Raw genomic sequence first — 24,931 nt, forward strand, 5'->3', positions numbered from 1 at the left:
AAAGGGGATTTTTCTCACCATTTGCCCTGTAAACAACCCTGTGTTGGGTTATAGTTTTGGAGCAGAATGTTTTTGCAGTGTGTTTCATGCTGCTAAGCTAACCCTTCTGTGATTTGTCTCTCATTTCACTGCAGCACAGGCAATTTGTGTTTGTTGATATACGGGGTAAGATAGGATACATATTTATGGAAAACATGCAGGTAATGTAAAAATTTGTATACATTTTATACTGACTTGTATCCTTTGAGCCCGAGCATGCCTTTTCCTGAATGAATTCCATCATACAGCAGATTCCTTATTCCCCAACACAGCAAGCTTGTTGAATTTGATAATAGAGCTCATGATGGCCATGTCTAATATCACTATCTCATTGTACATCATGTTCAGATGCTCAGTCTCTACTGCAACTCAACAGCATAGCAGGAGTTGGTTCTCAAAAGGAGACATTTCACGACACCAAAATTTTTTTTTCCTTCATAAGGCCGTGGATCTATTATATGGTTTCAATCAGATACTGCTATACCCTAAACACAGCATCACTGAAGTTAGGTTTAGTAACATCTGATGGTTTTTCCTGTGGCCTCCATTCCTGGGTCACTTGTGGTACAATGCTACAGAACAAGATGCCAGTCAAAATTGGCAGATTTTTCAGCAACCTTGTAAATGATTCAGAAGATTATGATCAACTATAAAAATCTTGTCTAAATCCGCCTCCTCCAAAGACCTGTAACACAGTTGGCATTTCTTGCAAATTGAAGGGTCAGTACCTTGTCTTTAAGTTTAAGTGGAATTTATCATTATATTCCCATAAAACTGGATTTGTACAACTTCGTTGGTGTGATAAACCTTGAATCATTAGAGGCTGATTGGTTATTCCATAGCTTAGAATGTTATGACATTTGCATTTTTTTTTTACTGTTTGGTTTAATCAAAATCTTTAACATTTATGTAAAGTGAACAAATTTCACATGTTTCACAATACAGATTTAAGTGCATAATGGTACTTGCCTTCCAACCCTCCCTCCTTTCCATGTTCCTCACTCAGTGTGACTAATACTCTGTGTATTAGTTATTACATAGCATGGAAAACATGATATTTCTCTTTTTTGGTCTGGCTTGTTTCACTAAGCATAATGGTTTCCAGTTGAATCCATTTTGCTGCAAGAGCAAAAATTTCACCCTTTTTATGACTGAATAGTATCCCATGGATTGTGTAAACCACATATTTTTTGTCTGATCACCTATTGAGGGTCAACCACATTGATTCCATATATTAGCTATTATGCTGCAATAAATATGGATATATAAATAACTCTTGTATGCTGATATCCTTTTGTTTACATAAATTCCCAGGAGTTGGATGACTGAGTCATCTGTTAGATATATTTTCAGACCTAAAAGGAGTCTCCAGGCTGTCTTACATAACGGTTATATTAGCGGAGAAATTTGTTATTGGTCTATAGTAATACCTCATTGATGATGAAGGTATCCCCCCGCTTTTTTTCTATTAATTACATTGCATTATGTGACATGGTGTTATAGGCATTGGGATTCCCCCCACCCCTCCCTGAACCCTCTCCCCATGGTGCATTTCTCCACCTTGCTGCATTACCACAGTTCAAATTCAGTTGTGGTTCTTTCATTGGAAGTATTTACCAAGCATAAAGTGAAGGTATCCCTTTAACAAGCTGATTGCAATTCCTTCATACCAACACAAAAATTGGGACATCTGGGTAAAATGGCAGAGATACTTTTAATTTTTTTTAGAGAAACTTCCATCCTGGTGTCCCCACTGAGGTTTTTATTAATTTGTCTCCTGACCAAAAGTGTGTAGGTATCTCCCTTTTGTCACATGCATCACAAAATTAGTTATTTTTTTCTAACTGGAGTAAGATGGTGCCTTATTTTAATTTTTTATCTCCCTCATAGCTCATGATGATGAGGATTTTTTCATGTAGTTTTTGGTCATTTGTATTTCTTATATTGAGAAAAACTTATTCAGATATTTTGTTTGCATCTTGCTTTTTCTCTCAGTTGTTTATATATTCTGGATATTAATCCTTTATCAGTTGAGCAGTTTGCAAGTAATTTCTCCTATTTTACAAATTTGTCTTTTCATTGTTTCCTTTGTGCTGGAGTTACTTAGTTTGGTATATTCATTTCTTTTCAAAGATTTATTTGTTTTAATTTGAAAGGTAGCTTCACAGAGAGGTCAGACAGAAAGATCTTCCACCTGCTGGTTCATCTCCCAAATGGCTGCAGCCTGGAACTGAGCTAGTCTGAAGCCAGGAGATTCTTCTAGGTCTCCAACATGGAAGCAGGGACCCAAAGACCTGAGCCATTTTCCACTGCTTTTCCAGGCCATAATCAGGGGCCAGGTTTGGAAGTGGAGTGGCCAGGACACAAACCAATGCCTACATGGGATGTTGGTGGAGGCTGATTTTTTAATTTCATTTTATGATTTTAATATGAAAGATGGGAATGTCTGCTGCATATGAACCCCCAATTACCCCAGCACCATTTACTGAAGAATCTCTTTTCCCCAGTGTGTATTTTTGTGAGGTCTGTCAAAGATAAATTACTTGTGGAATTGTTGAATAAGTTCTTGAGGCTTTCCTGTTCTGTGATGTGAATGTCTAGATTATGCCATTTTGGTTATACTAGCTATTTTGTAAGTCTGGAAATTGCTTTAGTGAGTCTTTCAGTTTTGTTCTTTTTGTTCATAATTGCTCTGGCTACCCCAGTTCATCTGTGCTTCTCTATGAATCCCAGGATTTTTTTTAAATAGATCTAATTAGCAACTTAGTAGCAGCCTCATACTCCCCCTACAGTGCCAGCATCCCTTATGGGCACTGGTTCAAGTGCCAGTTGCTCCACTTCTGATCCAACTCCATCTGTATGGCCTGGGAAAGCAGCAGAAGATGGCCTAAGTGTTTGAGCCCCTGCATGCATGTGGGAGACTTGGAGAAAGCTTCTGGCTTCTGCTTAGCTCAGCCCTGGTTATTGTAGCCATTTGGGAAGCAAACCAGTGAGGTCTCTCTCTCATTCCCTGTCTGTAAATCTGCCTCTCAACTATAAATTTGTCCCCAATTAAAATTATTACACAAAATGATATACATCCTAATCATTCAATACATGTATATAATGTATATTGTTAAAATCAGCTTAATCAACATATCTCCATTTGGTATTGCTTCACAAATGGCGTATTAGAATCCTCTCCTATTTGCTTATAAAATATGTAATAGATCATTGTGAGCTACACCTTCTGTACTGTAACACTAAAAACATTTCCTTTCTTTGTAACTCAGATGTAATACCTGTTATCTATGCCTTCTTATTACCCACTACCCTTTCCGATCAGTAACAATTACTGTTCTTTGATTAGGCTGTGGTTTTTAGTTTCCAGGTATGAAGCCTAACATTCAGTATTTACCTTGTGGTGTCTGGCCTACTTCGTTTAATGTAATATCCTTCAGTTTCATTAATTTTGCTACAAATGACAGAATTTCATACTTTACCAATTGCTGAATGACATCCCACTGTTACGTATTTATCACATTGTCTTTAAATGTTCAACTGAAGATAAATATTCTTTTTTTTAAAGATTTATTTTTATTATTTTTTTATTGGAAAGGCAGATATACAAGGAGGAGGAGAGACAGAGAGGAAGATCTTCCGTCCCATGATTCACTCCCCAAGTGAGCGCAACGGCCGATGCTATGCCAATCCAAAGCCAGGAGCCTCTTCCGGGTCTCCCACGCGGGTGCAGGTTCCCAAAGCTTTGGGCCGTCCTCGACTGCTTTCCCGGGCCACAGGCAGGGAGCTGGAAGGGAAGTGGGGCTGCCGGGATAGAACTGGCACCCATATGGGATCCCGGGGCATTCAAGGTGAGGACCTTAACCACTGCGCCCCCGTGCCGGGCCCAAGATAAATATTCTGAATGATTCTATTATTGACATTTGCCTTCAGTTATTTTTCTCAATCCTATTTCAGCATAGGAAGGAATTTCTTCATTAACTTTTTTTTTAATTTCTTGCCAGTCATTGCTCCAAGTTCATTGTTATGTACAAAGCAACAAAATACAAATTCTTAGTAGCTTTGCAACCTGTGATTCTCTGTTTCTGGCATGGTGCATTCAATGAAGAAATAGCCATTATTTATGTGAAAACAGACAAGTGAAATAACACTGACTTCCCTTTCTGTTCCAATGAATGGAAAGAGGAAGAAAATATCTAATTTTCTTTCTAAATAAAAAAAATATGAATTCAAATGTTGGCCAAATGATGATAATAAGCATAAAACCTTAATGCTAGGCAAGGCTATAAAAAAGACAAGGCAAAGGATCACTTAGCAGTATGTTTGCTGAATGTTAAGGTCACTTGTCTGATAAGGAAGAAGTCCTTACATGATTAACAGGCTTTTGTGCTACCTCCAAACTAGCCTCTATGGCCTTTGAGGAGAACTTACTTATTCCAAAGATGTAAAGACTAGTGTATGCACATGATAATAAGACACAGTTGAAATTGCTTTGTCTCATCACTGTGTTTGCACACTTCTGTTAATACCAACACCCTATTCTGAAATTGAATAGTAGGCGTAATAGTGGTTCCCTAAAGATACCCAGGCCCTACCACCTGAAATCTGGGTCAAGTTGGTCTTGCCTGAAAAAAGTCACTGTACACATGAAATTTTGTTCAGGATCTTGAAGTGAGAACAATATAACCTTTTAATCTAGATATTCCCAATGTTAACAAACATGTTCTTTAGCAAGCTAGAAGGTGGGAGATGAGGGATACATCATGACAGAACAAGAGGATGTTAGACTGTTGGCTTTGATATTGGAGGAAAGCAGCATCAGGGGAGGAATGAATGGGAGTGGCCTCTGAAAGCTGGAGAAGGCAAAGAAAACAGCTGCCTGATGAGCAGAAGTAATGCACTTCTGCCAATACGTCCATTCTAACCAAGGCAGACTGAGGGCACTTCACCTCTAAGGCTTCAAAATAATGTATTGTGTGATTTAAATCCAGGAAATTTGTGGTAACTTTTTAGAACATGAGCAGAAAACTTGCAATGCCGAACTCCTATTTATTACCAGTGGAATTCTCTTCTTGTGTCTTAAGCTTCCGTAAGATGTGGAGCCAGACAGACTTTCAGCCAAATATTTAACCCTTGATTCTGTATTTTACTGTATGCTTGCTTTCTTTCTACTTTGGTGAGCTGGATTGTGCAATAAGAAATGTGTATATTCCTTTTGTATCATTTACTTATGCTAAAACTGTTTCTATGAGGTTAACATTCAGTTTTCTTTCAACTGGGTCTGACTAAAATCCTTCTCAGCTTTTTTAGTATCAAATGTATCACACATGGGCTGATGTGTGACCCAAATTCATTCATGGGGACACGAGGAAATGTCCACCCTCCTCTCCAGAGAATTTGGTAATCAGGCACCAAACCCATGATCATGAATATCAGAACAGAATTCATAGTTACTTAATCTTCCAATTATCAAATAAGCTTCCTACTACCTAATGGAGTGTTAAATCTGTGATTGTGAAGCAAACGGAAAATATGCCACTATAAAAATTTTAAAGGAGAGGGAAAAACAAAACAAAACAAAAAGCTTTGCAGCTAATCTAGCAGTTCCTAAATGTTTTTAAAACATGGATTAAATTCCTTTGTGTGAGTCACAAAAAATGTTGTCTCCAACCAAAATCTCTTTTCAAGTAATTTCTTTGTACCTCTGCCTAAAACTTCATTTACAGACCTGTGATATCCCATTTCTGCCCTCTGAGGAGTGCATGAGTTTTAGGAAGTCAGTCCTGGTATCGTAACTTCATTGAGCACAAATACTGTTATTCATTCTTATATTTTCAGTACTGTAGAAGAAAAAGCACTCCATAAAAATGCCAACATTTTAGCTTTTAAAACGTATTCCTTGGTGAACTGGGATATTACAAGCTGAGTTTCCAGCTAGAATGAAAATCTTTTGAGAGATGAATTTGTGACTGCTATCTGAACTTCTTAAAGGAAACAAATTGCCCCCCAAACTCAAATCCCATGAGGAATGGAACATCTGGGAAATAACTTCTGCATTTGCACACTTGATTGACATAATTTCCTAAAAGCTTCACATCAGCCCTGTGAGCCATCATTCTCTCCGTTATACCACCCTGTGGACGAATAGGGTACAACACACATCTTCAGCCTCCGTCTTAGCAGTTTAAGATGCTTTGGCTAAGAAGGGTGGTGACAAACAATTCCATGTGAGTTTCGTTGGAACATGGATGCTATCACAAGAATTGTGTTTTATAGGAATATAAATAAAAACTGTGTAGGGCAACAAAAGGTAACACTCTCGGATTACAAACCCAGCTCTGAACTTTTAGTTTTTAATTCTTTTCTGGGCAATTCCCTAAGTATAAGTATTACAAATTTCATGTCTTTTTTAAAAAAAAAATCCTTGATTCTCCTATAGAACAGGTGTTCCTACCTTCAAGGCCTCTCCATGTCACAGTTGGACATTTTCTGGACCCGTGGGATATGCAGTTTTGTAACTCTGAATTAGGATCATCTTTGCTTTTTCTCTCTGACTTAAATAAGGGAAAGATTGGGTTATTCTTTGTGAGTTAAGTTAAGCCCAATATTGTTAAATTTTCTTGTCAAATCATAAATATAGACAATCTTCCAGTACTTAGAATATTTTGACTTAAGACATTTTTGGCTTTGCAATTGTGCAACACACACATTTGGTTGAAGCTGTATTTCAAGTTTTGATCTGCTCTTGGGATAACAATATATGATCCATCCCTCTCTTGCAGGGCCGTGCAGTGCAGCAAGCCATGATTTCTGATCAGCCCTGCAATTGTGAGGGGGAAGCAACCAAAACATGACCATGGACTACGTAGCAGAGCCAAGAAGTGTGGTAAGTTAAGTGCTGTGAATGTATTTTCAATATATGATATTTTGAATTTACAAATGTATTATGGTATAACTCATTAGATGTCTAAAAGTGTCTCTACTGCTACAGCACTTATGGATAACTCAAATCTTAGGAATATTAAGGAAACATTCCCTCTGAATTAATGTTGTGTTTTAAACAACCCCTAGGAGTAGGGGAAAAAACAACCTCTGATGTTGTTAGTACAGCAAACTGGAATTTGGGCTGACATAACTGCTTCAGCCTAAGTTGCTCAAAACTTGACTTTGCTAACTGAATGTTGGTATCTCGTAAGCATTTTGAGCATTTTAAACACAATGTACTTGACCAGCCATCAACAGTACTTGGAAAAAAGTTCTGAGTGCTAAGAGGTAAGTTTTTTTCCTTCCTTAAGGAAAAGGTAAGAGGTGTTGATTACATTTAATAGTTAAAAGTTCAGTAAAACTATGAAATTTTAAATCTTACTTTCATTTTGTTGGAATAGTGAAAATACAAACCTATGTTTAATACTAAATGCTAATACATAGTTGAGTGTGGCACTGAAGAAACTTGTAAAGGAACTGGTACATGGTTATTGTTTTAAATCCATACATCATTCAAACTCCAATCATTAGTACGTTAATACAGAGTCTGATGGTTAAAAAGGCATTTACTCTAACATTTCAGAAGTATGATAAAAGGGGTAGTTTTTTTTCTTAGTCATAGGAAAATTGATTGCTTGAGATAAATTGTCTTGTATTATTAACTAAAGGTTTTGAATCTCGATCATTTTAATATGGGCATCTTAAATGTTGCATATTTTTTAAAGAATATTATAAGGACTGCAAGAAAATGAATCTGGAAGTCAGGTAAAAATAAGTTAGAAAAGATGCAGGCAGGGAGAAGTTCACTTAGGAAATTTTGGTTTATCCAGGATAGGAATAATGATCTTTGGTTGCAGCCAGTTAGGCTATGTACAAAACAAGGATGGGAGTAATGCTGCTGAATTAAAACCAGTGTCATTTGCATATGATGGTTGGCTTGGACACGACTGAGCAGAAAATGTGAAAGATAAATTCCTTCCTCCCACACAGCCAGAATGACGCAGTGTCTAAAAACCTGGCCTTGTGAATCAGAATAATATTCACTGGAAAACCTCTTGTGGTTTCAGTTCCTCTACTGGAGAGTGGAGACAGTAATATTTCTGAAAGAATGGAGGAGTACTGTAAAGTACTCAGTTTGGTGTCTGGAAATCACTACTGTTTGAGCCCAGAGAATTATCAATATTAGTGCCTGTATAGTAAAAGATGTGATTCTCATTTTCAAACTTATTTCATCTACTCTTTGGTAATTCTTCCTAATAATGCGGACTTTCTGCTACCTGAAATATTAGGATTACGCTTTGACTTTTTAAGTTATTAGTACTGTTTCTATAAAACTAGATAATATTTCTACATATGACTCTTCCTCAAAAAGCAAAGCTATTGTTGAAGGTAATGCATGCAGAATCTCTAAGATCACTAGCTTCTGAGATGCCAAATGCAGCATCTGTGCTCTGAAGAGATTTTGTGATAAGCCAAAAGATGAAGACAGTGGAAAAGAAAATAAAACTTTTGCTCCATTACATAAAGAATGAATGCAACTGACATTCTCGTGTTTGAAGATACTACTAAAGAGATTATTAGAATAATCAGAATAATATGTGAATGTCTCAAATGCAATATAAAGCATTGGCCATCAAGTAGTTCATCTTTGAGTTCAAGGTGATTATTTAGGTTATATTATACATTGCAAATCATTTTTTTTGTTGCTGAGATACTATATTTAATGGCAGAATGCCCAAATTAGTTGTTGGTAAAATTGCCAATTTTCTAAAAATTGGATTTTTAAATTGGAACTGTTACTGTATTAAGAGTCAGGAATCCACGAATCCAGTTTTAATCCTAGATTTACATGCTTTTGGCCACTGGGTAAATATTCCTCTCTGAGCCTTGCTGGTTATATCTATATCAGGGGATGATAATTTCATTCATTCTACTGAATGCAGAAGCTTCTAATTCATCCAGTTTTTGTTACTGAATGCCTTCAAGCATCAAGTACTATGATAATGTTAATGATGCTTCTATATGTGAAATCACTTTGAGAGTTTTAAGAAGTACAAAGCTGAGGAAACGTCAATTTTTAGAAAAATAAATATAAATAATTATTACACATTTAAGGATAAGAAATAGGATTTTGGAATATTTATTTTCTGAATACACAAATGCCCACACACTTTAAAATGAAGCCTTTAGAGAGCATTTTAATCCTCAACATAAAATCTCTTTCTGATAAGTTCAAATACCAACTCCAGGATTTTCATCTGTTAAACACCTTGCCTACCGCGAGTCTTTTGTTCTGGGTATTTAACACCCTTTTCTGGCAAACATACAGCAAGGGTTTCAGAAAGAAAATAAAACAAGGCCGTTTTTTTTCCCCTAAAATTAAAAGGTGCTATTCCCCAGGAGAACCAGGGCTCGAGAGCATTATTTTGACAGATGTATTTTTTCCCTATCTTCATTAGCTTCAAAGTGATCCATACACTGTATTTCAGTGACAATACTCAAATGTAAGTTTAAAATACTGTGATAAATTGTGTACTCTTTAACATGCTCATAAATTGATGATATGCTCAAGTATATTTTTGCATTGTTGTTAAAGCACCTGATAATATATATTGTTTCGCTAGAGAAAACTCTCTAGGCACTACATGTCATGAAACAGAACAGGCAGTAGTACTAATGAACAATGAAGTTTGAGGAAACAAGCTAAGGAAGAGGAGTGTGGAATCTAGTGGGAATCAGGTTGGAATTTAAAAATTGAATAGGCATTGAAAGAAGGGCATGATTGGCAGGTCAGAGAGCATGACTGGATCTTACGATAGCCCATTATGATGAGAGTTACACTGAAGGTCACCCCAAAACCTTGGTTCCCTGGGATAGTGCAGGAGGGAGATAAAAGACCAGACTGGCTTTGGGTTTCTTTTTCTCCACTGAAGAGTGCTGAGTAAGGGTCAAGTGAATTTAGCACAGACCAGATGAATAATCCCACTACTGGGAGGAGATCCAAGCAAAAGGGTTCTCCCCTTTTACAGACCCATAGGACCGGAGGAAAAAGTGGGAAATACTAGGAGTAGAAGGGTACTGAGTCAAAGGGGGAAAAATCATTGATTCATCATTAATCCCTCAGGAGGAGGTCTCTAAATGAAGATAAGCCTGTATGTGGAGGTGACTGCTTTAATATGGCTTCAGTAAGAGAATATCAGTAGGATGAACAATAGCCTTCATTGTATGTCCTGTAAATGTTGGATGTGAATAAGTTAAGTATGTTGAAATGGAGGAATTATCCCTGCTATCCAGTTGGGTCCAAACAAGGTAATAACTAACTTCTGGTGAATATACTACGATGCCAGAGACGCAGTCCAAGAAATGTCAAGAGCCCTAGAACCTGAGGAAGAGAAGCAATAGATTCTTCCCAGGGTCTCCAGAAGGAAAAGGTGATGCTGAGATAGCCCAGTGAAACCCAGTTCAGACTTCAGTAGAGCTACCATCATAGATAGGTGGATTCAGCCATCTAGTTAATTGTCAGTAGTTAGAATGGCAACAGATAAGCAAGAAACTAATACCCTGAATTGGCAGTTAGATACATGCATTTGTGGACAGCTTTGTGTTTTAGTTCTTCCTAGAACTCTATGTGGTTGTTAACATTCCTTTCTCACAAAAGTGGTGGGATGCAAAGGAATTATTTTGCTGAAAAGCTGGGAAGGTATCAAAAATAAACCACTGTGCAGAAGCAGTAACTAAGATAAACATTGTGCAAGTATACATGAAACATTCTTTGGAATCCTTCCCAATCATAAGGTAGTGACCCAGCAACATTTGAACACTTACTGTTATACTTATTTTAGGATATCTCTTTGCTGATATGGCCTAAGCATTTGCTATATTTTCTTCATTTTTAAATAAGAGGTGAACAACATACACTATTAAATCTTGTCACCTAAATGGTATTTTTTTTGGTAGCTATTTCATTGACATTTCTATTTTAGTTTACATAGAGCCGAGTTCTATACATCTTAAAATGGCTATAGATTACTGTTCAGCTGTCTTGTGTCTATTTTCATTATAATATTTAGCATTTTATACCATTGAAGCATAATTTTGCTGAACCTGGCTTTTTTTGGGGGGGTAGTCTAGACTGGCTTATAACTCTAACAAGACATATGTCAACAGTTTAGGTGCAGTACAGTTTTAGGAGAGGTGTGAGAGAAATCCTCCTTACCCTAGTGAGGAGTAACTAATATTTCATGTCTTCCTCACACCTTCTAGGTTGATGGAGGATTTCTCCACTCTCCTGCCCCGTTACAGAATAACACAGGCAATTAAAAGTATATTAGGTTTTACAATTCTTTGATGTAGATCATAATCTGTCTGACTCACATTGATTGTTGGTTCGTTGGTTACTTCACAATATCTTATTGTATGTGTGATAGGCTGTTTGAGGTTGAGATAATATTACAATTTACAGGTACTATTTTTATATTGACATCAATTCATCTTAAATTAAGGCAAACATGTGGTATCTAATTTTTGGGGATTAGCTCATTTCCCTTAGCATTATGGTTTCCAGTTGGACCCATTTGGCCACAAAGAACTGCATTGTGTTTTCTTAACAGCTGAGTAGTATTCCATGGAGTAGATGAACTATAGCTTTCTTATCCAGTCTTCTGTTGATGGGCATTTTGTTTGCTTCCATGTTTTTGCAATTACTGATTGTGTTGCTATGAACATAGGGGTGCATGTTGGTTTCTTGTGTAACAGGTGTTTTGGATATATTCCTAGGAGTGCTATTGCTGGATCATATAGTGTGCAGATTTTGAGTTGTTTGAGTGTTCTCCATATTGATTTTAAATGGCATTTTTGATGTGGTTTCCTAAGTATTACTTAAGACAGCATTTTAGGACTAATCCCTCTCAGGACAACATAACCATTTTTAGGCATTGGTGTCTGTGTATATGCACAACAGCATGCAGTCTAATGACAGGGTTTGTACAAGCTAAGCACTACTACTCTGTCGACACCTATATTCTTTCACCGAGTAATGGAGATCACAAGAATATGGAAAAGTTCATAGATGTTGGCAAATGATGGAATTGGCTGAGTCCTTATGGGGATAGCAAAAGTGTGCTCAGTCATAGATCCAGCAAGCCACAGCCTTGACTATCGATCTTTTGACCTCTTCCCTCTGCCTTTACTTGATTCCTCACCTTCTGGATACTTTTGTTCTGCCCATTTTCAAGCTTATCAGTACCTTCTTTGAATGAAGAGTTATAGAAAGGGTGAGGGAGGAAATGTTAAGCTCCGTCAAATGATTTTCCTAGTTGTCATCAAATATTACTCAAAGTTTGATGGTGAAAACTCTTCACAGAAAAAAAGGTTTGAAATAGTTCTGGAGTTGATTCATGCAAAGACACCGAATGCCCTGAGAACTGAAGGTCATAGTCTGATTCACTTGCCACTAGCATGTTTACTGTATGAATAGAAAAGTTTGTGATTGCTAAGTCTTTGGTATAAATAAAGAGAAAGAGAATGTGAATCAGAATGTTCTCAACTTCTCTGAAAGTTTTAATTTTTTTTCTTAGTCCCTTTCATGGAGGTACTTAGAGACTACTCACTTGTTTTGGAGTACTTCTTTATTGTTTCGTTGGGCGTAGGATTGTACCATCCCATCTCTAACCCTGGTCCCTAGAGCTTACTTTTCTCTGAAGAACCACTTTAAGTTGTGACTGTGTCCTTGAACAGCTTTACAATCTTTATCCTGATACTTCATTTCCCAGAGTTGCAGAGTAGGCGTCAGAGGCAGAGCTTTCTATTAGTTACCACCACATTTGGAGGGATTATTGACATGGCTGCTATTTTCTATCTGGAGAATAAAATAAGAACCACAGAGTAGAAATTACTACACTATGATATAACCTTGGCACAAAAAAACAACCTTCTGAGATCGTGAGTTGTTCAACAATGCAGTGTGAGGTGTTGACGGTCACAGTTTCAAAGCAAAGCTCAGGTGGTCTTGTGCCTTATTAAGGCACATCAGGAGAGATGATTAAACACAGTAAAGATTTAAAACCAGTATCACTTAGACCCTATTAGTAAATTTGTTTTAATTATTTCTTTAAAAATTAGTTTTGATATACCTAAATTCAGCTTAAAGTGCTATCCCACTGTAATACCCATTCTCATCCACACTATTACTCCTATTAATCTTTTAAGGATCAAAAGACCACATCTTCAGATTTTGCTCTATTCTCTAATCTGTTTTTCCCTTATGATCCAACATTTACTGACTGTATCATTTATACCAGTATTTAATTATCTGACATTATTTGTATTATCTAATGTTTTCCACACATGCAGACCTTGTTACTCTTACAAAACTGATACCTTCTGAAAGATATACCTAGTACATGGTTAACACCACAGCAGGAATTTTTTTACCCATTTAAAAAATAAAAATAATATTATTGGTGCTAGGTAGAAATTAGGTTTGTGTCACCAAAGAAATATTTGAAATGCAGCACAAAGTCAATTACAGTGTATGCACAATGAATGTTTTCCTTTATACAATTTGTTATTAGGAGTCAGGCTCTAGAAATATTTAACAATTTCATTAGGATTATGGTCCTGAGCATCTCTGTTCTTGATTTTTTGCAAATGTCACTTTGTGATAAAGCATAATAAAGACAGTAGCAGCTTAAAAAATATGAGCTGAAGGTCCGGTGTGGTAGCCTAACAACTGAAGTCCTCATCCTACACTTGCCAGGATCCCATATGGGTGCTGGTTCTAATCCTGGCAGTCCAGCTTCCCATCCAGCTCCCTGTTCGTGGCCTGGGAAAGCAGCCAAGAGCAGCCCAAAGCCATGGGATCCTGCACCCATGTGGGAAACCTGGTGAAGGCTCCTGGCTTCAGATTGGCTCAGTTCTGGACATTGCGGCCAATTTGGGAGTGAATCACCAGATGGAAGATCTTCCTCTCTGTCTATCCTCCTCTCTGTATATCTGATTTTCCAATAACAAGAAATTAAAAAAAAAATAAGATGAGAGAATGAGACCACAACATTTTAAAAGCAAAACTAGAGGAATGAACTTCATAAAATTGTAATAATGGAATTTTAGTTTCATTATAGTTATAAAAATAAAAACCTTTAGCCCTTTTTAAAATGGTAACTTGAATCTGTTTGCTTTTCTCAAACTGATTTTTTTTCATAAAATTTATGTAGCTGCTATTAATAAATGTATGTATGGGAATAGTCAATCTAGATAAGTAAAGTATGTTAATTTTCTAAGATTAGCAAAGTCCTTTGCAACAAAACTGTGTTTAAATGAATTCAGGATGACATTCTTTTTAGCAAACAGGCATCAGGAAACATATCAAGAATCAATTTTTTTAAATTTCTTTTTGAAGACTTCTTTATCAGAAAGGCAGAATTATGATAATAGGTAGGGCCCTCCCCTAGCCCAGCCAGGATCCTGGAACTTCACCTAGATCTTCCACATGGGTCCAGGAGCACAAGCACTTGGATCATCCCCAACCACTTCGCAAAGCTGATTAGCAGGAATCTGGATGGGAAGTGGAGCAGCCAGGACTTGAACATGTGCTCATGTGCTGGGCTATCATTGCAGACAGTGGCTTAACTCACAGCGCCGGTTCCCCCGCCCCCATTTTTTCCTCATGAGTATAGATACCTGCTTTACTTAGCTGAATACTGTGGATTATAGGACTTCACCAATCACAGGACACAAATCTCCTGCATAATCTAAAATTGTAATTTGATATCTTCAGACAACTGGAAGAGAATAACAGAAAAACTGCAACACATTGACATAGGCAAAGGCTTCTACAAAATAAACTAAGAAACACATGACATCAAAGCAAAAATAGACCAATGTGATGGCATCAACCTGAGGAACTTCTACATGACAAAGGAAACAGCAAAGTGGCGACTGACAGAGTAGGAGAAATATTTGCAAACTCTGCAAATGATGAAGAATTGATATCCAGGCTACATAAAGAGCTCAGGAAACAAACTAAAAAAGCCAAGAAGACAAATAATCCAAAAAGAAAAGAACAAAAGACACAAACAGGCATTGTTTAAAGGATAAAATACAAATGGCCAACAGACACACATAGAATTGCTCAGGATCACTACTCACCAAGGAAATGTGAGTAACACGAGAATGACTTCACCTTGCTCCAGTTCTCCTGGCTATCATTCAGAGACTCAAAAGCAACACAAGCAAGCAAGGATGTTGGTGAGAATATAAACTAGCATAACCTTTATGAAAGAGTATGGAATTGTCTCAGTAATCTGAAAGTAAGTCCTCCATATGACCCAGCCATTTCACTGCTTTGAATTTACCCAAACACCATATACAAGGCAAGGACTTTAGCCACTAGGCTACCACGCTGGGCCCAGAACATTTTTAATGAAGGATGAGATTTAGGGATGGAGACAGTGGGCATTAAGATTATCCTCTTAGAACTGTACCTATGAAATATTTATTTATGCTAATAAAAAATTAATATGTTAACTCCTAGAAACTGCCCATTTTTGTAAACATTAACTTACTTTTATTTGGAAGTCAGTTATAGAAAGAAAAAGAGATACAGATGTTCCATCCTCTGGCTCACTCCCTAAATGGCTGAGGGCCAATTTGAGCTGAAGCTGGGAGCCAGGAGCTTCTTCCAGATCCTATGTCAGTGCAGGGACCCAAGGTTTTGGACAATCTGCTTCTTTCCAAGACTACCAGCATGGAACTAGATTGGAATGGAACAGCCTGGACACACTCGATGCCCATATGGGATGTCAGTGCCACAGGGAAAAGATTATCTTGCTGTGCCACAGCACTGGCCTGAAAATGCTATTTTCTGCACTATGCCTCAGTAGTTTGCAGTTTTGACCAATGTCCGAGAAGCATTGATGCGTGTGTTCCCTTCAAACCACAGCTTGAGGAGCACTAACCTAGAGGTCTTGTTCTGTGACTCAGAAAGTTCGTTTAGAGGAGTGAACAGCTGTTTTATATCCCAGCAGTTAATTCCAAAATTAAGCTCAAGTGTTAAGGTAACTTGATATTGCCCTAATAAGTAGGTTTGTGTTTTGAAATAAAATACACAAACATATTTATCAAGGCGAAATCGAATATTCGAAGGACTGAAGATCTTTCCAGGTTTCCAAAGTTGAATTCAGGAGAATCGGGAACAGAACCAGAACTCCTACCAGGCCTGTGGCAGGTGGCATCCTACCTAAAATTAATGTAGACATTTAGTCCTAGAAACTTTCTCTTAGAATAACTTTGCTATATCCTTTAATTTTTTAAATATCTTCTCTTTTCGTTTGTCTCAGGATATTTTTTAATTTCCTTATGACTCACTGATTGTTTAGCAGCATATAATTTAATTTCCATGGCCTACTTATCTACCTAAGAATTCCCTCATAATTTATAGCAAGCATTTTTCTCCTTAATGTGACTCAGTGGTTGAACTTCCTGCACTGGGAATTAGCTGCTGTTCTACTTTGAAGAGGCAGGAAACCCCTTCTGTCTATAGAAACAAAATCCTTGCAGTGAATCCTGGCATGTTTTCTAAAGATGCTGCTTCCTAAAACTTTGAATTTAGGAAGAAGTGATGAGAAAATTAGAGGACCTTTTAGAATGCATTTTGTTAGCATCCTGCCTGATAATCCAGGCTACCACACTCAGAACACAATGTTTGTTAGTGATGTATTAGAGCCAACTTGCTCTGGATGCTGAGGGCTAATTGTTAAAATTTCTGGAATTTTGTGAATCAGTTGTTAAATGTATTATTCAATATCACATTTCATAAAGATAGGGAATATATACATTATAAATTACATGCTTTTGAAGTTACTTGCTTCTCTTATTGAAGACATACAATACAATGGAGTATTAATGCACTTTTTCTCAACTGTGCATTCAGTGATATGGTGTTGATAGTTTGAGATCCCCCACAGTAAGAATATGCATTAAACAAAAACTGGAAAATGTGGTGAATCAGGACGTGTTTTGTCTCTTGGAAAGTCAGCCTTAAGTATTTCTATTGCATATACCCACTGCCTACCGTTGGTAATGCTGAGATCAGGACTCAGTCACAGTGGCCACAGTGCGATGTGCTGAAGTTTGCTTATGGTTGTGACTGTTTGGCTTCTATTGCTTTGACCTACTCTGATCTTCTAGCTTTCTAATCACCTATGAATGAATTCCTGCTTCTTCCATATATTTTCAGATCAAGATAATGTTTCTTTAAAGTAAGAACCTCAAGTTGACTATACCTTAGAAATTTATCGCAGAGTTGGCACATTGGTGCCATTTTAGGACCCCGATATCTCATAGTGCCCAGGGTCAAGTCTCTGCTTTTTTGCCAGTTTCCAGCTAATGTATATGTTCAGCAGCAGGTGGTGGTTTAAGTACTTGGTCCTTGCCACCCATGTGTGAGACCCGGATTTAGGTTCCAAGTTCCTGGCGTTTTGCAGGTATTTGAAAGTCAATAAAGTGATGGTATTTCTCTCTCTCTCCCCCATGACACTCTATCTGGAAAAATAAAATTAATCAGTTGATTACAATTTTTTAAATTTCATCATAGCAAGGCAGTTCACTACACACATTTCACTACATGTGGGTTTTGCTTAGATTTCTGTTTTTGCACCAAGAAGAGCATTACAATCTGTTTATATTTCTGTGTTCACAAAGACAATAGTATTTTACTTTTCTTTGATTTTTTAAAAAGATTTCTAAGTTTGCTATCAAGAGACATGGACTAGAAAAGTAATAAATAAATCTGGACTCTAGTTTGTTGATTTCATCCAGAAGAAAGCTGGGAGTGAGTGTGGCAACCTATCCCGTAGGTTATGGAATCAATTCTTCAGAAATGACCTAGCACATCCCTGTAAGTGTGTAGGGAAGTGTGAACTGGCTGTTGGAGTCCCCTTATCTTTACAGGAGTTGAAAGGACATGATTGAGATCACATGGAGTAGGAGACAGATAGGATAAGGTGATGCTATTGGTCAGGAACTGGGAGATAATGTCAATTGAATCTTAAGCTAAAAGTAAAAACCAATGCTTTGAAAGTCTAAAAGCAGAGGATGTATACAAAGATTAAAGGGTGTGAACCCTGAATGGGTGACCAAAAGAAAATTATAATGGAGGAGGAGATACTAGAATAAAAGTTATGGAAAAAGCTAAAGAAAAATGTGTGAGCAAATAACCAACACACAGTCACATCTTTGTGACTTTGAGAATAGTTTCCATTGTTCCCTGATGAAGACTTTAATGGTCTGTGCCTGAATTTCATCCAGTTAAGAAGACAAGGACACTCAAATGGGAGACTTGGAGGTATTTCCAGGTGCCATCATTGCTCAGTTCTGGCTGTTGTGGGTCTTGGGAATAAAGCAATAGTTGGAGGCTTTGTCTCTTTCACCCTTCTTCCTTTCTTCTAACACTGTTTTTCAAATGCATCTAGAAAAATAATGCAAGGAGACAGTTCTATCAATATACATGTAACCGTGTAACCGAAATTAGAAACCTGTTATTAAACACCTTTTAATCCATTGTAGTCTAATGATTCTAATTGACATAATAAGTTTCACAGTGGGTGTAGTGATTTATGTAAATTTAAATCACAAATTACACTGTGATCTTATCGGTTGACAATTACTTTTGAAGTCAACATGTGAACTGAATTGTCAAAAGAATAAATCCAATGAAAAGGCTACAAAGAATATTGCTTCTTAGAGAACATAATCAATATAAGGTCTGATTCAGATGATTTTCTATTACTTTTAACTGAGCAGATGTCTAGGGTGTTAAAAATTTAACTTACTTCTGAATTACCAAATCAGAATGTGACAAGCAAGCTAGATGATATGATGAAGTCAAAAGCTCCACAATTAATATAGTTTTCAAAATATAAGGGTATCAGCATATTGACTCAACTGGTTAATACTCTGCCTACCACAAGCACGGGCATCCCATATGAGTGCCAGTTTCTGTGCTGCTCCACTTCTAATTTGGTACTGCAACTGTTGTGAATGAGCAAAGTAAAAAAAAAAAAAAAAGTCTTCTGTGTCACTGTATATCTCAAACACATAATTAAACCTTTTTTTTTTGAAGTCAGCATCTGATATGACAATTGTAATAAGATAGACACCAAGTTCTCCTTCTGTTTAGCTATTATAGACCATCATTTTGAAAGAGGAAGAAAAATGTTTTCTTTCCAAATAGATGGCTAGTAGTCTCATAATTATTTATTATATAATCAATATCAGTTTTGAAACATTTTTGTCATCTGTTCCAGTCACACATAAATTGAATGAACTTCTCTTTTCTGTTTTCGCCTGGTGTCAAGGTGATGGAGGATACTGTTAGGATTTCTGTTGTCATTTCTTTCTAAAGAAATGAAAGGGAATTTCCTCAGTATAGTGAAGTGAATCTGGACAGTACAGCTAACACCATCCCTAGCTGTAGACAGTAAACATTTTTCTCCCGAAGATCAGGAAATGACAAGAACAATTTCTTTGTTTCTGTTCAACATTATAAGGAAAGGGCTGTTTCTCCACCCTTAACCAGATAAGACATTTTAATAGGAAAAAGGAAAGTGATCTTGATTCACACATGACATAATCTTATACAAAATTCTGAAGAGCCCACAGTAACATTATTAGAATCAATAAGCAGTCTCAATAAAATTGTAAGATAAAATATCAGCTTACAAAAATCAGTTGCATTTTTATACACCAGAAATGAACATTGCAAAAAAGAAATTAAGTAATATCACTTATAATATCATTGGAAAGACTACAATGCTCAGTAATAACCAAAGATCTGTGAGATTTGTGCACAGAAATTTATGAAACATTACAATGCTGGGAGAAATGAAGAGAGCTATAAATAAGATTCTATGTTCAAGGCTAGAACACTAAATATGAAGCTGACTGTACACCCACAAGTCACAAGTCATCCATAGAATCAAAGAAACCCCTCTGAAAATCCTAGTGCCCATTTCAAAAATGATAAAGGCAATCCTAAAATTCATATGAATTCATATGAAATTCAAGTCTTGCAGAAGACTGAGCAGCAAAAACAAACCTGAAAAAAAATAAAGCTGAGGATTTCTAGCTTCTTGTTTTCAAGCTTAATAAAGTTACAGTAATTAAAACAGTGCAGTGCTGGTGGAAACAGAGACATATATTGGATACATTCAAACTCGAGAAATGTATACTTGTGGGGTTCTTTGACAAGGTACCAAGCAAGGTATTTCAATGGGTTATGAAAATATTCTTTTCAACAAATAGGGATGCTAGAGCTGGACATCCACCTACAGTGTAAAATAAAAGCCCTTATTTCACACCACAGCAAAATGTAAAACTTAAATTTCTAAATGTTAATGCTACAGAACTCAGAGGCAAACAAAAAGGTAAGGCCGAATGACACCTTAATGGTTTTTAAGCTATGACATCAAAAGCATATTCAATAAAAGGAAAATAGATGAAGTTAAGTAGAATTAAAACTTCAGAATCAAATGGATAAGTATTTCCTCCAAATAGCTTCATAATTGGCCAGAAAGCCAATGAAACAATGCTCATTATTGTTAGCTATTAGAGAAATGCATAAAAAGGGCTACAGTATGCTGCCAGCATTGTGGCACAGTGAGTGAAGCCATGACTTCAAACAATGTGTACCCTATCAGAATGTTTGTTCAAGTCTGAAATATCCTATTTCTAATCCAGCTCCCTGGTAGTGCACATGGGAGATTGGTGGAAAATGGTTGAAGTATGTTGTACCTTAATGCTCAGCCCTGACCATTGTGGACAATTAGAGATTGAGCCAATGGGTTGGCTGTTTCTCGTTACCTCTCCACATCACCCTTGGTTTCTTCATCTCTCTGTCACTCTGCCTTTCAAATGAATTAATCTTAAATTACAGTTAGCTATCAACTCATACTCTTTAGAATATCTAGAATATTTTTTAAACTGTACAGAAATAGTAAATACTGATAAAAATTGGGAGATATTGAAGCTCTCATATGTTCCTGGTGGGAGTTTTAGTAGTGAAGCCACTTGAACAGTGTGCATTTCCACCAACACTTTAAGAATTAAAATTATTGGGTGGGCCTGCCAGGTGCTTGGATCCGGTAGAGACTGTCTAGCTCTGGGGGTAGGCTCCTAGGTGGCAGGGTTTGAGCTGTCTGGCCTAGGCCCCTCAGTCAGCAACGGGCTAGGAGTCAGGTGGGTCAGTTTGTCCCTGGACAGGGCTTGGATCTGGAGGTTCAGGCCATTGACTCACCATGTGCTCTGAGTGAGGTGGGTTGATAATTTCAAAGGGTGGGCTTGCCTCTGGAAGGAGGCTTGAGTCCATCGGCCTGTCTTGTGCTCAGAGCCTGGTGGGTTGGTTTGTCCCAGGGGTGGGGCCTGAGTCTGCAGGCCTGAGCCAATTAGCCTACTGGTTGCTTCTAGCTGGAGGGGATCAGCTAGCCCTGACAGTGGGCTTCCAGGCAGCACGGTTTGAGTCAGGTAGCCTGAGGGTTTTGCCCAATGCCATTGGCACCAGGGCCACCCAGTCTTGGGATCTTGAGGGGAGAATGCAAGGATCTTTAAAGTTCAAACCGAAACACCAGCTTTAGAGGGATGGCAGAGCTGAGGTAGTTCGTATTGACCAATGTCAAATACCACTCACTGGTGCACACTAAAACTAGGGCTGGAGACCTGGTTTGCAGGGCTAGATCACAGTACTTGGCAAGAGTCGAAACTGGATAGGTAATGTTAGGCTGGGCCGTGGCACTAACCAGCGCGCAAAAGAACTATGTCGAGGGACAGATTCTGTGGGGGACGTGTAGGCCAACCCCTGTGAACTGCAATTTCAGCTGGTTTGCCTGGAGCTGGGGTTAGTGACAGACTGAGCTAGGCATAAACATGGAACCCCTGACACTCGATGGGTACTGAGGTTGGGTACAGGCATGGTGGTCCAGGCTTCAACACCTGCACTCACATCCAAGTATGGGGTGGGCTGGGCCACAACATCCGCCACTCACACATATGCAGAACAAAGGGGGTAGCCAGTGCCTGGTAAGGGCCTAGCACACACTGGCACATGGGAGATCTGGGTGTAGGAGTGGGTCTGGTAGAGGAACTATACAAATGAGTCGGGGTATTGCTCCCACTTGTGAGCATGTGATTCAGGCCTGAGTGTTGGTCAGACCGGGCAGAGTAGCTCTTTTGTTTGCATGCATGTTAGATGGTTTTGGAAGAGAATGGACCCCCGCAGCACCAGGCCAACCTTAGCTCACTGGCAAGTGCAGGAGCCAGGCTAAAATGTTGGGCATGCCTGACATGCTGTTTGTGTGAGTCAGGGATGGAAGAGGACTGGGGAGGGCCAGGCTGCAGCACCCACCAGCGACAGTTGGGACTGGGGGCAGTTGGGCAATGTTATGGTACTGCATGGTTTTGATAGCTGTACAACACTGTAAAATACACAGCCACAGAAATGTGCATGCATTTATATAATATATATAACTAAAATTGTGAGTTGTGTGTTATGTGAACTTCATAAAGGAAACTTTAAGAAAAATAAGTATTTCATGAATCATAAAACATGTACCTTGGCTAAACTTGGTCATTTGGAATTGATCTAAAAAACGATCCAGATGTGTAATATTGAGATATGCAAAGCTTACATACACATTTATTTTAAAGGTAGTAAGAAAATGCAGCAAACATTACTTATATGTAATTGTTGGACAAGGTAAATGTTTTTTAAAAAAATCAACCTTGTGGTAGATGAGTCTATTTCAAAAACAGATACGAAGGACACTCTCCTACTTCTTCCCTGGTAATTATTTCCTACTGTCCCTTCTGCACGATGGTATCAGATTATCACAAAACTGCCTTTAAGTCAAAATTTCCTTACTGTCGATTAAGCTCAGGGCTATGATGGGTTTAACCACAGCATACTGAGTAGGGTAAAAACTCCTCAGCCATCACTCAACGCGTCAATCCTGAATACTGTAATAAGATTGTCTCACTGAACTCAAAAGGCCACAGTAGTATTAATCATTTAAACTCCTGTCTGGTACATGACCTTAGCATTTCCCTCTGAGGAGCTGGTGAGTCAGTGGATAGAGTTTCTACAATATGTCCAGAATCACCATGCCATATTTTATCTTAAAACCAAGCTGAATATAATGATGCTAATAAGAGCAACTGATTACCAGACACCGTAAGCATTTTTTAAATTCCTAATTTAACACTGTGAAGGCCCCTGAGAACAAGTGCTCTATATGTGTTATTTTCATCCTACAAAATGTAATAAGTATTATGATTTTACCCATTTTTAAATGAAAATATAAGCTGAGAAAATTTAAGCAGCAGACTCAAGTTTACAAAGCCAGTAATTGGTATTACAAGGATTAAACTAAGCTCTCTGACTTCAGGGTCCAAGCTATTAACTCCTATCATATACTCCTTCTAAATACCTCACTTTATTTATTTCTCCCTATTTTCTTATTAACCCTAATCACCTCATTAATAGATAAGGCAAACAGGGCTAAGGAATACTGAATCACTGTTTCAAGCTCACAGAACTAGACAGTGACAGAGGAGTTCTCAGAAACCCCATTTCCCAGACCCCCACATCTGGGCTTCTAACTTACATCTGTATCTGCATAGAGGGGAGCCTCGGTCAACATGACCTCACTTTCTTAGGAAAGGAAAACAACATAATTCTCAACAAAATCTTTGGGCAGCCATGTATGGTTTGGTACCCAAAGATAATTTTTTTAGCCAACTTTTCAACTAACTATTGACTAATTTCAAGAATTCTTTGAGAATCATAAATGATAAGGTCCCTTAAATGTCTTATTTTAACTTAATCTATGCAAAGTCAAATTTATTTTTCTGACCCTTTGGCGTAGGACCATGACTTCTATTTAGGATATGCTGCCTGGAACTCCTGTCCTCTTTCAGCAGCCACACCCTTAATACATCAGCTAGGATTTTGAGATTACAAACAATACAGATTTAAAGACATGTAAGAAGCAATTAAAGGGCAAACTCCCACTCAGTTTTGACTGATACTTCCCACACATTTGTAGTTATCTGTCATGCATATGGTACATATTATGTATTATGCAAGCGAAACACATACAAATATGTGTCAACACCAAAGCCTTCAGAAGCTTCATGGAAAGTAGGTATTGTGAAAAACTTACAGAAGGGTTTCAAATGGATTTAATAAAGTAGGTGTTTAATTCCATTTTCCACTTTTTTTTTGGATGATACGGTTTTGTAGGTGCAGGGATTCCTCCTTCCTCCCTATTTTCCCCTCCCACCATTTTTTCCCCCATATTATCACAGTAGTATATTCTTGTTGTAACAGTGACAGGTTTAACTTTGTGCTATTTATCAGGCCATTGTAGGCATAGGCAAAGGTAGAAAATCTGATATTCTTCTACAAAGGTATATATAAATGTTTCGTTGGGAGTTATTTTATTCAGAGTAGGGACACATACTGCAATGATCTTCACGTATCTGTAAGCTTGTCTCCATTATGTAGTTCATCAATGAGGGTGTATTTATAATACTTGATTACTTTTATCGATTTATTTAATATGAAGGTGTTTTTAGAAAGACAGGACCCAAAGGAAAAATACATTTGTTAATGGTCATTTGGGTTGTTTCCATTGCTTTGCTATTGCGAATTATGCTGCTATACATAACAGGGTTGCAGGTAACTCTCAAATGCAGATTTCATTTCATTTGGGTATGTTCCCAGGAGTAGAGTAGCTGGATTGTATATCAGTGTTGAGTTGGGTGGGCACTGTCCATGCTGACTTTCGTAGGGGCTCCACTGGCCTATAATTCCACCCACAGGGGGTTAATGTACCTTTTCCCCTCATCCTCACCA

The 24,931-nt window shown here is 37.7% G+C and overlaps 1 long non-coding RNA gene across 1 annotated transcript in view; it reads left to right on the forward strand.

Moving 5' to 3' along the window:
• Positions 1–6,818: 6,818 nt before the first annotated feature.
• LOC121163518 overlaps positions 6,819–24,931 on the forward strand; it is a 187,735-nt gene continuing 169,622 nt past the window's right edge. The window contains exon 1 of the long non-coding RNA XR_005884904.1: positions 6,819–6,925. This is a non-coding gene — a long non-coding RNA (uncharacterized LOC121163518). The remainder of the gene's footprint in view (positions 6,926–24,931) is intronic.

This window comes from Ochotona curzoniae, unplaced genomic scaffold (assembly GCF_017591425.1).
Source record: "Ochotona curzoniae isolate NIBS_2020 unplaced genomic scaffold, NIBS_Ocur_1.0 contig_64, whole genome shotgun sequence".
Lineage (NCBI taxonomy): Eukaryota > Metazoa > Chordata > Mammalia > Lagomorpha > Ochotonidae > Ochotona > Ochotona curzoniae.